This window comes from Triticum urartu, chromosome 3A (assembly GCF_056163025.1).
Source record: "Triticum urartu cultivar PI428250 chromosome 3A, HENAU_Tu73, whole genome shotgun sequence".
Taxonomy (NCBI): Eukaryota; Viridiplantae; Streptophyta; class Magnoliopsida; order Poales; family Poaceae; genus Triticum; species Triticum urartu.
The window spans coordinates 162,488,934-162,503,448 of NC_141875.1; positions in this window are offsets into that span (position 1 = coordinate 162,488,934).

The following is a 14,515-nucleotide window of genomic DNA, read 5'->3' on the forward strand; positions in this document are numbered from 1 at the left end:
TATGATTTTTGGGACTAACCTATTAACCTAGAGCCCAGTGTCAGTTTCTGTTTTTTTCCTTATTTTTGAGTATCGCAGAAAAGGAAAACCAAACGGAGTCCAATTGACCTGAAATTTCACAGAGATTATTTTTGGACCAGAAGAAGCCCACGGAGTATCGGGGATGGGCCAGAAGAGTCTCGAGGCCACCACAAGGGTGGGGGGCGCCCCCTACCTCGTGGCCACCTCGGAGACCCCCGTGGCTTGTCCCCGATGCCAACAGCTCTTATATATACCCAAACTTCCAGAACACAACCTAGATCGGGATTTCCGCTGCCGCAAGCCTCTGTAGCCACCAAAAACCAATCTAGACCCGTTCTGGCACCCTGTCGGAGGGTGGAATCCCTCTTCGGTGGCCATCTTCATCATCCCGGCGCTCTCCATGACAAGGAGGGAGTAGTTCATCCTCGGGGCTGAGGGTATGTACCAGTAGCTATGTGTTTGATCTCTCTCTCTCTCTCTCTCTTGTGTTCTTGATTCGCATGATCTTGATGTATCGCGAGGTTTGCTATTATAGTTGGATCTTATGATGTTTCTCCCCCTCTACTCTCTTGTGATGGATTGAGTTTTCCCTTTGAAGTTATCTTATCGGATTGAGTCTTTAAGGATTTGAGAACACTTTATGTATGTATTGCATGTGCTTATCTGTGGTGACAATGGGATATCACGTGATCCACTTGATGTATGTTTTGGTGATCAACTTGTGAGTTCCGTGACCTTGTGAACTTATGCATAGGGGTTGGCACATGTTTTCGTCTTGACTCTCCGGTAGATACTTTGGGGCACTCTTTGAAGTTCTTTGTGTTGGTTGAATAGATGAATATGAGATTGTGTGATGCATATCATATAATCATACCCACGGATACTTGAGGTGACATTGGGGTATCTAGGTGACATTAGGGTTTTGGTTGATTTGTGTCTTAAGGTGTTATTCTAGTACGAACTCTAGGATAGATCGAACGGAAAGAATAGCTTCGTGTTATTTTACTATATGGACTCTTGAATAGATCGATCAGAAAGGACAACTTTGAGGTGGTTTCGTATCCTACAATAATATCTTCGTTTGTTCTCCGCTATTAGTGACTTTGGAGTGATTCTTTGTTGCATGTTGAGGGATAGTTATATGATCCAATTATGTTATTATTGAGAACTTGCACTAGTGAAAGTATGAACCCTAGGCCTTGTTTCAACGCATTGCAATACCGTTTTCACTCACTTTTATCATTAGTTACCTTGCTGTTTTTATATTTTGAGATTAAAAAAACATATATCTACCATCCATATTGCACTTGTATCACCATCTCTTCGCCGAACTAGTGCACCTATACAATTTACCATTGCGTTGCATGTGTTGGGGACACAAGAGACTCTTTGTTATTTGGTTGCAGGGTTGCTTGAGTGAGACCATCTTCATCCTACGCCTCCCACGGATTGATAAACCTTAGGTCATCTACTTGAGGGAAATTTGCTACTGTCCTACAAACCTCTGCACTTGGAGGCCCAACAATGTCTACAAGAAGAAGGTTGTGTAGTAGACATCACCGGGTTGCGAGTATTTGTTATTTGTGTGCAGGTGTTGTTTACGTAGTGTTGCTTGGTTCTCCTACTGGTTCGATAACCTATGTCTCATCATTGAGGGAAATACCTACCATTGTTGTGCTGCATCATCCCTTCTATTTGGGGAAATACTGACGTAGTTATAGCAAACATCAAAAGGAATTTCTGGCGCTGTTGCCAGGGAGACGTCATCAACATCTACCAGGTTCCTAATCACAAATCTCATCTCCTCGCAATTCACATTATTTTCCATTTGCCTCTCGTTTTCCTCTCCCCTACTTCACAAAAATTTGCCGTTTTATTCCCCCTTTTTTCCGTTCGCCGTTTTCTTGTCGGATCTGTTTTTGAGTGCAATCTTGTTGCGTAGTCACAATGACTCAAGAGAACACCAAGTTGTGTGATTTCTCCAATACCAACAACAATGATTTTATTAGCACTCCGATTGCTCCTCCCGCCACTAGTGCGGAGTCTTGTGATATTAATATTGCTTTGCTGAATCTTGTTATGAAAGATCAACTTTCTGGTACTCCTAATGAGGATGTCGTGATCCATCTTAACACATTCTTAGAATTATGCAATATGCAAAAGAAAAAAGATGTGGACAATGATGTTGTGAAGATGAAATTATTTCCGTTTTCTTTGCGTGATTCTGCAAAAAATTGGTTTTCTTCTTTGCCTCGCAATAGTATCAATTATTGGAATAAGTGCAAAGATGCTTTTATCACTAAGTATTTTCCGCCCACAAAAATCATTTCCCTTAGAACCCAGATTATGAATTTCAAGCAACTTGAACATGAGCATGTTACACAATCTTGGGAAAAGATGAAAATAACGCCAAGGAATTGCCCAACTCATGGGTTAAATCTTTGGATGATCATACAAATTTTTTATGCGGGGTTGAAATTTGTTTCTCGTAATCTTTTAGATTCGGACGCGGGTGGTACTTTTATGGAAATTACTTTGGGTGAAGCTACCAAATTGCTTGATAATATTATGGCAAATTATTCACAATGGCATAACGAAAGAGCTCCTACTAGTAAAAAAGTTAATTCAGTTGAAGAAATTTCTTCTTTGAGTGAAAAAGTTGATGCTCTTATGAAATTGGTTGCTATTAAAAAATGCCCCTATTGATTTCAATGATATTCCTTTGTCTACTTTGATTGAGCAAAATAGTGATGCCGATGTGAATTTTATCTCGCGAAACAATTTCAATAACAATCCTTATAGACGTAATTTTAATCCTAGGCCTTTTCCTAGCAATTCCTCTAATAATTATGGTAATTCCTATGGAAATCCTTCTTACAATAATAATAGGAGCACCTCTGATCTTGAGAATAATATTAAAGAATTTATCAACACTCAAAAGGTTTTCAATGCCACAATGGAAGAAAAGTTGAATAAGATTGATGATTTTGTCTAGAAGTGTTGATAGAATTTATCATGATGTAGGAAATCTCAAGATGGATTTTTTTGCCCAAGGTTGAGGAATCAATTAAAGCTCTTTATGTTTCTATGGATGAAAGTAAGAAAAGAACCGCTATGCTTAGAGCTAGAAGAGAATTTTTAGAAAAAAGCGTTTTCTAGTGATTGCTTTCATAAAAGTGATGAAGATATTAAAATGATTGGTGTTTCTTCTATTGATTCCTTGTTTAGTAAAATTAAGATTGATGAAAAAGGGATTGAAGAAGAGTCAACTTTAGCTAGAAGGCATCCCGATAATTCGGAGGGTGAAAATCTTGTTGACAAAATTGATAAAAGTGGGTTTGAACAGGTCAAAACTTTAACTAGTGATGTGCCCACTCTTTTGGATTATGATGACTTTAATTATGATAGTTGCTCTTTTATTGATTGTATTTCTTTGTTGCTGTCGGTGTCAAAACCGGCGGATCTTGGGTAGGGGGTCCCGAACTGTGTGTCTAAGGCGGATGGTAACAGGAGGCATGGGACACGATGTTTTCCCAGGTTCAGGCCCTCTTGATGGAGGTAATACCCTACGTCCTGCTTGATTGTTCTTGATGATATGAGTATTACAAGAGTTGATCTACCACGAGATCAGAGAGGCTAAACCCTAGAAGCTAGACTATGGTATGATTGTATGTTGTCCTACGGACTAAAACCCTCCGGTTTATATAGACACCGGAGGGGGCTAGGGTTACACAAGGTCGGTTACAAAGGAGGAGATATACATATCCGTATTGCCTAGCTTGCCTTCCACGCCAAGTAGAGTCCCATCCGGACACGGGACGAAGTCTTCAATCTTGTATCTTCATAGTCCAACAATCCGGCCAAAGGATATAGTCCGTCTGTCTGGAGACCCCCTAATCCAGGACTCCCTCAGTAGCCCCTGAACCAGGCTTCAATGATGATGAGTCCGGCACGCAGTGTTGTCTTCGGCATTGCAAGGCGGGTTCCTCCTCCGAATACACCACGGAAGAGTTTGAATACAAGGATAGTGTCTGACCCTGCAAAATAAGTTTCACATACCACCGTAGAGAGAATAATATTTCCACAAATCTAATCTGCTGACACGTTTTGACAGCATGACATCATGCCACGGCCCGGTCATTATTTGAACCGTTTTCTTTAACCAGCCCCGCACATAACGCGAGGCGATTTCTTGACACGTCTTGTCAAAGTAGAGATCGTGTTCCCCTTATCATGGGATTCTCATCAATACAAATGTGGGTAACCCAACTGTGCCGGTTGGTATGACTCCTAGATCTTAGGTAAGTCTCAAACGACCACGAGGAGGACGCCTGATATTCACCCTCTTTATAAAGGGGACAAGGCTTTTTCTTTTTTCCATCCCACGCTCAATCGAATCCTTCCCCCGCCTCGAGTTCTAACACCCAAAGCTCAGGTCAGGTACTTCGGACCTTCAATCATGTCTAGATCCAGCCTTCAAGGCCGATGGATGCCTTCCTCCGTCATGGAGGAGGACATCAAGAAGTTGAGGGAGGCCAGATATCTGACCGCCGAAATTTTGCATAGGCTGCCCACCCGAGGGCAGGTCGTCCCTACTCCCGAACCCAACGAGAGCATTGTTCGTCTCCCACTTCCTCCGAGGACTAGGCCTCGCTCTGGATCCCTTTGTTAGGGGTCTTATGTTCTATTATGGGCTGGATTTTCATGATCTGGCCTCGGATTCCCTCCTTCACATCTCGTCATTCATTGTCGTATGTGAGGCCTTCCTCCGCATTACCCCTCACTTCGGCCTGTGGCTCAAGGCCTTCGATGTGAAGCCGAAGACGGTCGAGGGGCAGTACGCAGCGTGCGGAGGTGCTTTAATAAGCAAAATTGCTGACGCTCCATGGCCAAAGGGTTCCTTTCCAGAGCTGTCCGGATTGTGGCAGCAGGAGTGGTTTTACATCATAGCTCCCCGAAGTGCCAAATGGGTAGCTGCCCCCACCTTTCGCTCGGGCCCCCCACCACAACTGATGTCATGGATCAGCAGGGGGCCGAGCTGGGGTCCAGCCAAGGACGTGCCAATACTGCAGAGCCGTATCCGAGATCTATTCGAGGGAGATTTCAGCTTGGTTATGGTAAAGCAAGTTATGCTGGTTCGTCTAGTCTAGCCTTGCAAACGCCGACCCCTCCGCATGTGGGAATTCAACCCGGAAGGACCGCACACTATTCAGCATTTCCTCGGCATGACGCACGAGGAGATGTACAAATCGTTCTTCAGACCCCAAATAGAGTGTCCGGACACCACCGAGGACGTGGGCCTAAGCTGCAACCGCCCCGCTGCCCAAGTAAGTAATCCCATGGACGAACACACTGTCCTTTTATTTATCATGACATTATTCTGAAGAATCGCTCTTTGACCAGGACTAGATAAAAAAGGCGAAGATGATCCGGTGTTCGGCCCCCCTTCCTGAGGGCTTGGACAATCCGGTGCTGGAAAAGATGCTCGAGCTAGCACCTTGTCTAGTGCCCTCAAAGGAAGATGAAGGGGGGAATAAAGAGGGAGAAAGCGGGCCTCCTTCGCTACCTATTCCAACCGAGGGACTGAGCACCTCCGCGAGGGAGGATAACACAGGGGAAGAATCTGACATTCTCTCTCCCCGGGGAAGGAAGAGGACTACCTCTGAAGATCCGGAAAGTAAGGTTTCCAAACGGGAGAAGAAATCTCTGCCAGAGGGTCCTGCCTTGGAGGGTATTCTTGCCACACAATGTCCGCGCGGGGATCAGCCCTCTACCGAGATGTAAGTAATCAAAAAGTACTTAATAGTGAAGATATCCTACCTTACTTCTGAAGACAATTACCGATGCTTATAAATTGTAGTCCGCATCGCAGCCCTTCTCGACAGAGTTCATCTTCGGGGGATCTTCTTTCGGAGATGATGGAGAGCGAAACGCCTCCCCCGGACTCACCAGCTCAAGAAGCGGGCGACCTTGAAGTGTCGTTGCGAAGGGTATCTCTGGATCCACTAGGGCCAGAGGATAACCCTTTGGCTGCCCGGAATCCCCAGTATCCGTCTCCTGAGGAGAGCGACAGCAAGGGTCCGTGCAGTGTGCGGTCGGACGCGCTGAAGGATCTTCTGGGGCAAGCTGCCATCTCGGAAGTGCATCGTACGCTAATGGGTACGGTAATTGAAAGGATTTCATCCGCTGAAAGTGGTTTGCACGAAGCTTTTATGAGTATGCTAAAAGGCTTCGAGGTACGTGAAATAATGTAGTATGCCTTTAACAGTACCGCATACGTTAGGTATGCCCATGCAGATAGTAGCCCCCGAGACTCTGGTTGTCGTCGAGAACGGCGGCAAACAGAGGATCATAGTCCCAGTTAATAACCTGACCGCCTTTATGTGCAGGTGGTTGAAGCTCCGATTGCTAGCCGGACTGATGGGTTTGCCGAACTAAAGCGGCAACTGGATGCGGCAGATGCCGACATCGTGCTTTTCAACAAGCGGCTTGACGAGGCACAGGGTGAGTGTTTTTTCTGGTGATCGTCACATAATAAGAGCAGCATGATGCTGGTATCTTTAATATGTTGTGACTGCAGATGGAGCTGCCACCGTGGAGACCCTTCGGGCGGAGCTTGCCCGAGCCAAGGAGCAAGTAAGGAGTAGCAATGCGGCCGCTTTAAAGGCGGCCAAAGAGTTAAGGGCCGAACAGGCTGCGCATTGTGAGAGCAAGGAAAAACTAGCCAAGATGGCTGTAGAGTTAAAAGATGCTGTTGACCGTTACCAGCTTCTTGAAGAAGAAAACCGGGTGAAGGCGACGGACCTGGAGAAGGCCCGGGTGGCTGCCAAGGAAGCCCGCTCCAAAATTAGAGCGACGAGGGAGGAGCTGAATCAAGCTGCAGATATCGTGTCTGGGAAGCCCTTCTTGTTGCGGACTAAGTTCGGAGATCCGAAGTACGCTCCTCTGGACTGGCTATGGAGTTCTGCGGACGCGTACATGGATTTGGCTGCAAGTGCTGCTGATGCGGCCAAGTACTTCAAGGATCAGAAAGGTCCCGAAGTGGAAAAGCTATTCTGGTCACAGTTTCAAGCTCCAGTCCGTCCGCTGCTGTTGAATGAGCGATTGGCCAGGTGGGCCGAGCTCCATAGGTTGTCCGGACTTGCCATGAGGTCCGTTGTGGATCACCTGTGGCCAGGAGGGCCAAGGCCGAATAGCTACTTCAGCTTAGTGCAACAATTCCTTGGTGTTGTGCCACGCGTCGATGCTGTAAAGAGATCGGCATGCATAGAAGGTGCGCGGATGGCCCTTGCCCGTGTAAGGACATACTGGGCGGAGATGGAGGCCACCACTGTTGCGGCACAGGGTTCGACCATAGGCCGAGTGGCTGCCGAGCACTACTTTGAAGAAGTTCTTGAAGGCGCTTGTTCGATAGAGGCTCAGTGCTCGAAGAATATTATTTTCCAGTGACATGTAGTCCCATTATACAAACAATGTTTTTATGAATTAATCAATGTTGTATTTATACTTTTGCCCGAAAGTACTATGATGCCTCCTGTGCGGCCGTTTATGTATATATGTATATAACCTGAAAGTTTGCAGTCATCGGCTTCTGCCCCCACGCATATAATGCGGGGATGTTCGCAAAAGATGCATATCCACACTTGATCCAACGCCTTGGTCCGTTAAGGAGGTGATAGCATAGCGAACGAGGCAATCGGACTATATTGCTTTAACACTTTCACTTAGCCATAGGAGTTTGACAGTGGGGCTACTATATAGCCCCTGGTACTTCTGCGCTTGTCCGAATACGGGGCGCGTGCGTACATGACCGGGAAACGACCCTTCGTTAATGCGGAGGAATCCCGAAGATTCCGGTCAGTCATCGAGTGGTTGACCATTATCTTGCTATATCATGACAGTCAGTTTTTGACTTTCTCTACTGAGGTGCTCATCCGGATGAACCAGGGCACAATCGCAGTAGTTCTCCCAGTGCTACCTTAGCCGATATAACGGAATGTAAGGTACCAAAACGTGGGAGCCGGGCAAACCCAACATTTAACCAAAGACATGATTCGGAGCTGATGCATAGAGGGCCAAACTCGCGACTCCGAACACTCCCTAAGGTGTTTGGTCTTTATAACATATACCGGGCTAAACAATGCCCTTTATAAGAAACCCCATGTGTCCAGGTACGTGCAAAATCTTGGCGTGGCCACATGCCAATAACGCCGGCATCCTTCTCGGCTGTGTGGAGTATCCGGAGGATGTGAGCAACAAGAGATAGTAATAAAGGTTTACGCAGGGTCTTAATCTAAAAAGAAACCTTTGGGTGGGTCCCTGCTGCACGTCTGCACCTGTGTCTCCGTTGTGCCGTGTCCTGGACGGGTGTAGCACGATTGTCATGTGCAAAAGGAAAGAACTTAGGTGAAAGTTGCCGTGCCAAAAAGAAGAATGAATTATGAAAATTCCAGAGAAGTCTAGTTGAGCCGGGCTGGCCCTGATTACACGCGAGAAGCCCCTGGTATCATTTTATGAGGGTTCGAAAACCAATCTCATGCATGTATGATGGAACGCCGGACTCGTCTAACCGTGTCCGTGGTCTTGACGACCTGCCATTTTTTCTGGTTGGTGAGGCCGTCTAGTGTTCGGCTGTTAGAGCCGCCGCATCCTCTTCCGTACGTAAAGAACGGTTGGTATTTCCGCTAACTGTGATGACGCCTCGTGGACCGGGCATCTTGGGCTTGAGAAAATCATAATGCGGTATTGCGTTAAAGCAAGCGAAAGCCGCCCTTCTGAGTAGTGCTTGAAAATCACTCAGGAATGGAGCGATGTGAAAAGTTAACATTTCACTCCGGAAGTTATCGGGAGAACTAAATACCACCTCTAGTAGTAGAGAGCCCGTGCAGTGGGCCTCTTGGCCTGGTATTACTCCCTTGAAGGTAGTATTACTGTGGCTTATTTGTGTCGGGTCTATCCCCATTTTGCGGACTTTGTCCTGATATATCAGATTTAGATCACTTCCGCCGTCCATGAGGACCCTTGTGAAATGGTACCCATTTATTATTGGGTCTAACACCAAGGCCGTCAGTCCTTCGCGGCGGATATGTGTATCATGATCCCTATGGTCGAAAGTGATCGGGCAGGCCGACCAGGGGTTGGACCTAGGGGTGACGGGCTCTATGGCGCGTGTGCCTCAGAGTGCATGGTTGCTTCTCCTCTTTGTCACCTGGATCACGTTTACTGTTTTAACCTCTGGTGGGAACTTTTTTTGTCCTCCGGCGCTTTGCTGGCGAGGTTCATCCTCGTCTTCACTTGGTGTCTCTTCCCCTTTGTGTTCGGCGTTTAGCTTACCAGCCTGCTTGAAGACCCAACATTCTCTGTGGGTATGATTTGCAGGTTTGTCTGGGGTGCCGTGAATCTGACAGAGTTTGTCAAGAATTTTGTTTAGGCCAGATTGTCCTTCTCTGCTGCCTTTGAAAGGCTTTTTTGCTGACCTGGTCGGGAGCCCCTGAATCCGGTGTTTACCGCCGTGTTATCTGGGCTACCTTCTTTATTTCGACGCTTGTTTTTGGTGTGTCGTGGTTTACCATTTCCATCCCTGACTTCAGATGTGCTTGGGTCGCTGGTGCTGTTACGGGCCGACCAGCTGTCCTCACCCGCACAAAAGCGGGTCATGAGGCTTGTTAGGGCTGCCATTGTTCTCGGTTTTTCTTGATCGAGGTGTCTGGCGAGCCATTCGTCTCGGACGCTGTGTTTGAAAGCTGCTAAGGCTTCGGCGTCCGGATAGTCGAAAATTTGGTTCTTCTTGGTGAGGAACCTGTTCCAAAGCTTTCGGGCGGACTCTCCGGACTGTTGGATTATATGACTTAAATCATCTGCATCTGGAGGTCGGACATAAGTCCCTTGAAAATTGGCCCGAAAAGCGTCTGATACGTCTCCGTCGTATCTATAATTTTTGATTGTTCCATGCCAATATTATTCAACTTTCATATACTTTTTGGCAACTTTTTATATTATTTTTGGGACTAACATATTGATCCAGTGCCCAGTGCCAGTTCCTGTCTGTTGCATGTTTTTGGTTTCGCAGAATATCCATATCAAACGGAGTCCAAACGGGATAAAAACGGACGGAGCTTATTTTTGGAAAATATGGAAAATTTGGAAGGAAAATCAACGCGAACTAGTGCCCGAGGTGGTCACGAGGCAGGGGGGCGCGCCTGCCCCCCTGGGCGCGTCCCCTACCCTCGTGAGCCCACCATAAGGCAGTTGACGCTCTTCTTTTGCCGCAAGAAAGCTAATATTCGGAAAAAATCACGGCGAAGGTTTCAGGCCAATCGGAGTTACGGATCTCCATATATACACGAAACGGTGAAACAGAGCCAGAACAGAATGCAGAACCAGAGAGAAACAGAGAGATAGATCCAATCTCGGAGGGGCTCTCGCCCCTCCCACACCATGGGAGCCAAGGACCAGAGGGGAAACCCTTTTCCCATCCAGGGAGGAGGTCAAGGAAGAAGAAGAAGGGGGGCCCTCTCCCCCTTGCTTCCGGTGGCGCCAGAGCGCTGCCGGGGCCATCATCATCACCGCCATCTTCACCAACAACTTCACCGCCATCATTACCAACTCTTCCCCCCTCTATGCAGCGGTGTAACCTCTCTCTTACCCGCTGTAATCTCTACTTAAACATGGTGCTCAATGCTATATATTATTTCCCAATGATGTATGGCTATCCTATGATGTTTGAGTAGATCTATTTTGTCCTAATGGCTATTTGATGATCAAGATTGGTTTGAGTTGTATGTTTTATTATTGGTGTTGTCCTATGGTGCTCTCCGTGTCGTGCAAGCGTGAGGGATTCCCGCTGTAGGGTTTGCAATATGTTCATGATTTTCTTATGGTGGGTGGCGTGAGTGACAGAAGCACAATCCCGAGTAAGTAGGTTGTTTGCGTATGGGATAAAGGGGACTTGATACTTTAATGCTATGGTTGGGTTTTACCTTAATGAATCTTTAGTAGTTGCGGATGCTTGCTAGAGTTCCAATCATAAGTGCATATGATCCAAGTAGAGAAAGTATGTTAGCTTATGCCTCTCCCTCAAATAAAATTGCAATAATGATTGCCGGTCTAGTTATCGATTGCCTAGGGACAAATAACTTTCTTGTTGACAAAATCTCTTTACTAAAACTAATTTAGTTGTGTCTTTATCTAAACATCCCCTAGCTTTTATTTTTGCGTTCTTTACTTTCTTGCAAGCTTACCCAAAAACACCTACAAAGTACTTCTAGTTTCATACTTGTTCTAGGTAAAGCGAACATCAAGCGTGCGTAGAGTTGTATCGGTGGTCGATAGAACTTGAGGGAATATTTGTTCTACCTTTAGCTCCTCGTTGGGTTTGACACTCTTACTTATCGAAAGAGGCTACAATTGATCCCCTATACTTGTGGGTTATCAGCGTCCTCGAGCTCCTCCCAACTTCCAGTTGATTTTTCGGGGAGGCTTTTCAGCCAGTGCCTAGCTGGCCCTTTAAGCTTGAGGGGAAATTATTTAATGGCATGGAGATCGTCTCCATGAGCCATATGGATGTGGAGGATGAAGTCCTCTATCCAGACTGCAGGGTCTGTGGTTCCGTCATAGGCCTCTATGTTCACCGGTTTGAATCCCTCTGGGAATTCGTGATCCAGCACCTCATCAGTGAAACATAAGGGGTGTGCGGCACCCTTGTATTGGAATGCGCCATGGTGTTCGGACGGTTGTAGTATTCGGTGTTGGTTGTGTACCGTAGCGCGCTTCCTAGATCCATAGATAGATCTGGTCGCGCCGGATTTTTGACGCAAGTTCTCACATAGATCGTGTGTTGACTTATGCGTGACTTTGTTAGCCGCTCTATCGCGTTCATAGGGTGGTGGATCCGGCCGGTTGGCCGTATCACTTTTCGGCTATATGGGCTCTAAGTCCTCATCATCGAATTCCGGTAATAGCTTGCGCTTTGGATAGCTATTTGGATGGTAACTTCCACAATACTTTGTTAGTTTGTTCCACTTTCTGTTGAGCGTATCTTGTGCGACCTTGAGCCTTTGCTTTTGTTTCTTCAGGCTTCTCGCTGTGGCAATAAGCCTTCCGCGGAGGTTCTCTTGCTCGAAGTGTGTTTCGGGGATGATGGGTGCATCATTGTCCGGACTGTTTTCTTCCCTAGACAGGGATTGATGAGGCTTATCTTTGGCGTCATCGTGTTCGGACGTCAGGTCCGTACTATGTTTGCAGTTTGCATCTTGATCGTGTTCTGCCACCGGGGTGGTGCAGTTGTCGTCTCTTCCAGAGTCGCGTGGACTATTATTATCACTGTTCTTGCTATGGCTGGACTTAGAGCAGCGCCGCTGACATCGGCGCTTGGGTTGCTTCTTGGAGGTGCCATCCTCCGCTGTCTCATCGCCATTGGCTTCTTTGGGGGTGTCCACCATGTATACGTCATGTGCTGAAGTAGCGGTCCAGTTCCCCGAGGGCGGTGGATCCTGTTCGTCTCCGGCTTCGTCGTCATACCGTCGAAGTCTTCGGAGCCGAAGTCGAGCATGTCGGTTAAGTCATCGACAGTGGCTACTAAGTGGGTTGTGGGTGGGCAGCGAATTTCTTCGTCGTCCGCATCCCATTCTAGCCGGACATAGTTCGGCCAAGGTTCTCCTGACAGGGAGAGAGACCTTAATGAATTTAGCACATCCCCGAAGGGTGAGTGCTGAAATATGTCTGCAGAGGTGAACTCCATGATCGGCGCCCAGTCGGACTCGACGGGTACGGATATGAGCGGCTCGGAGATGAATCCAGTGGTTCGGCGACACGACTCTCGTAAGGGGTGAAGTCAGTATACGGCTCTATCGCCACTGAGAGTGCAGCCTCCATGGCGAGATCCATCCCTCCGCTCTCGGATGGCGCGACTTGCTCCGGATTGATGGACGGAGTAGCTGCGGATGCGATCTCCCGAACACTGTCCGACGACAGAGTTACGTCATGCTCGTCAAGACTATTTGACGTGTCCGACATGGGCCCGAATCCGTCGAAGATCAAGTCTCCGCGGATGTCAGGCGTGTAGTTCAAGTTTCCAAATCTGACCTGATGGCCAGGGGCGTAGCTCTCAATCTGCTCCAGATGGCCAAGCGAATTGGCCCGCAGTGCAAAGCCGCCGAATATGAAGATCTGTCCGGGGAGGAAAGCCTCACCCTGGACCGCATCGCTAGCGATGATCGGAGGAGCCATCAAGCCTTATGGTGATGACACAGTGGAACTCTCAATGAAAGCACCAATGTCAGTGTCAAAACCGGCGGATCTCGGGTAGGGGGTCCCGAACTGTGCGTCTAAGGCAGATGGTAACAGGAGGCAGGGGACACGATTTCCCCCCAGGTTCGGGCCCTCTTGATGGAGGTAATATCCTATGTCCTGCTTGATTGTTCTTGATGATATGAGTATTACAAGAGTTGATCTACCACGAGATCAGAGAGGCTAAACCCTAGAAGCTAGCCTATGATATGATTGTATGTTGTCCTACGGACTAAAACCCTTCGGTTTATATAGACACCGGAGGGGGCTAGGGTTACACAAGGTCGGTTACAAAGGAGGAGATATACATATCCGTATTGCCTAGCTTGCCTTCCACGCCAAGTAGAGTCCCATCCGGACATGGGACGAAGTCTTCAATCTTGTATCTTCATAGTCCAACAGTCCGGCCAAAGGATATAGTCCGGCTGTCCGGAGACCCCCTAATTCAGGACTCCCTCAGTTGCAATCCATGATAAATTCACCCCATGCTTATGAACAAAATAAAGCTTTTACTAAACATATTGTTGATGCTATGATGAAAGCTTTAGAAGAAAAGTTGGAATTAGAAGTTTCAGTTCCTAGAAAATTACATGATGAATGGGAGCCTACTATCAAAGTCAAGATTAAAAATTATGAATGTTTTGCTTTAGGTGACTTGGGTGCCAGTGTTTCTACAATTCTGAAATCTTTATGTGATGTGCTTGGTTTTACTGATATTGAAGAGTGTTCTTTAAATTTGCACTTGGCGGATTATACTATTAAAAATCCTATGGGAAGAATTAATGATGTTCTTATTCTTGCAAATAGGAATTATGTGCCCATAGATTTTATTGTTCTTGATATTGATTGCAATCCGTCTTTTCCAATTATTCTTGATAGACCGTTTTCACGCACTATTAGTGCCGTGATTGATATGAAAGAAGGCAATACTAAATTCCAATTTCCACTAAGGAAGGGAATGGAACACTCCCCTATAACAAGAATTAGGCCACCATATGAATCAATCATGAGGGCATCTTATGGATCTAGGAACAAAGATGACCAAACTTAGATCCTTGCTTTATGCCTAGCTAGGGCCGTAAAATGATAGCGCTTGCTGGGAGGCAACCCAATGAATAAAATTTATTTTTGCTTTTTGCTTTCTGTTCTTGAGTGTTTACACAATTATGCTACTGTTATGATTGTGTTTTTTGTGTTTTAAGTAGTG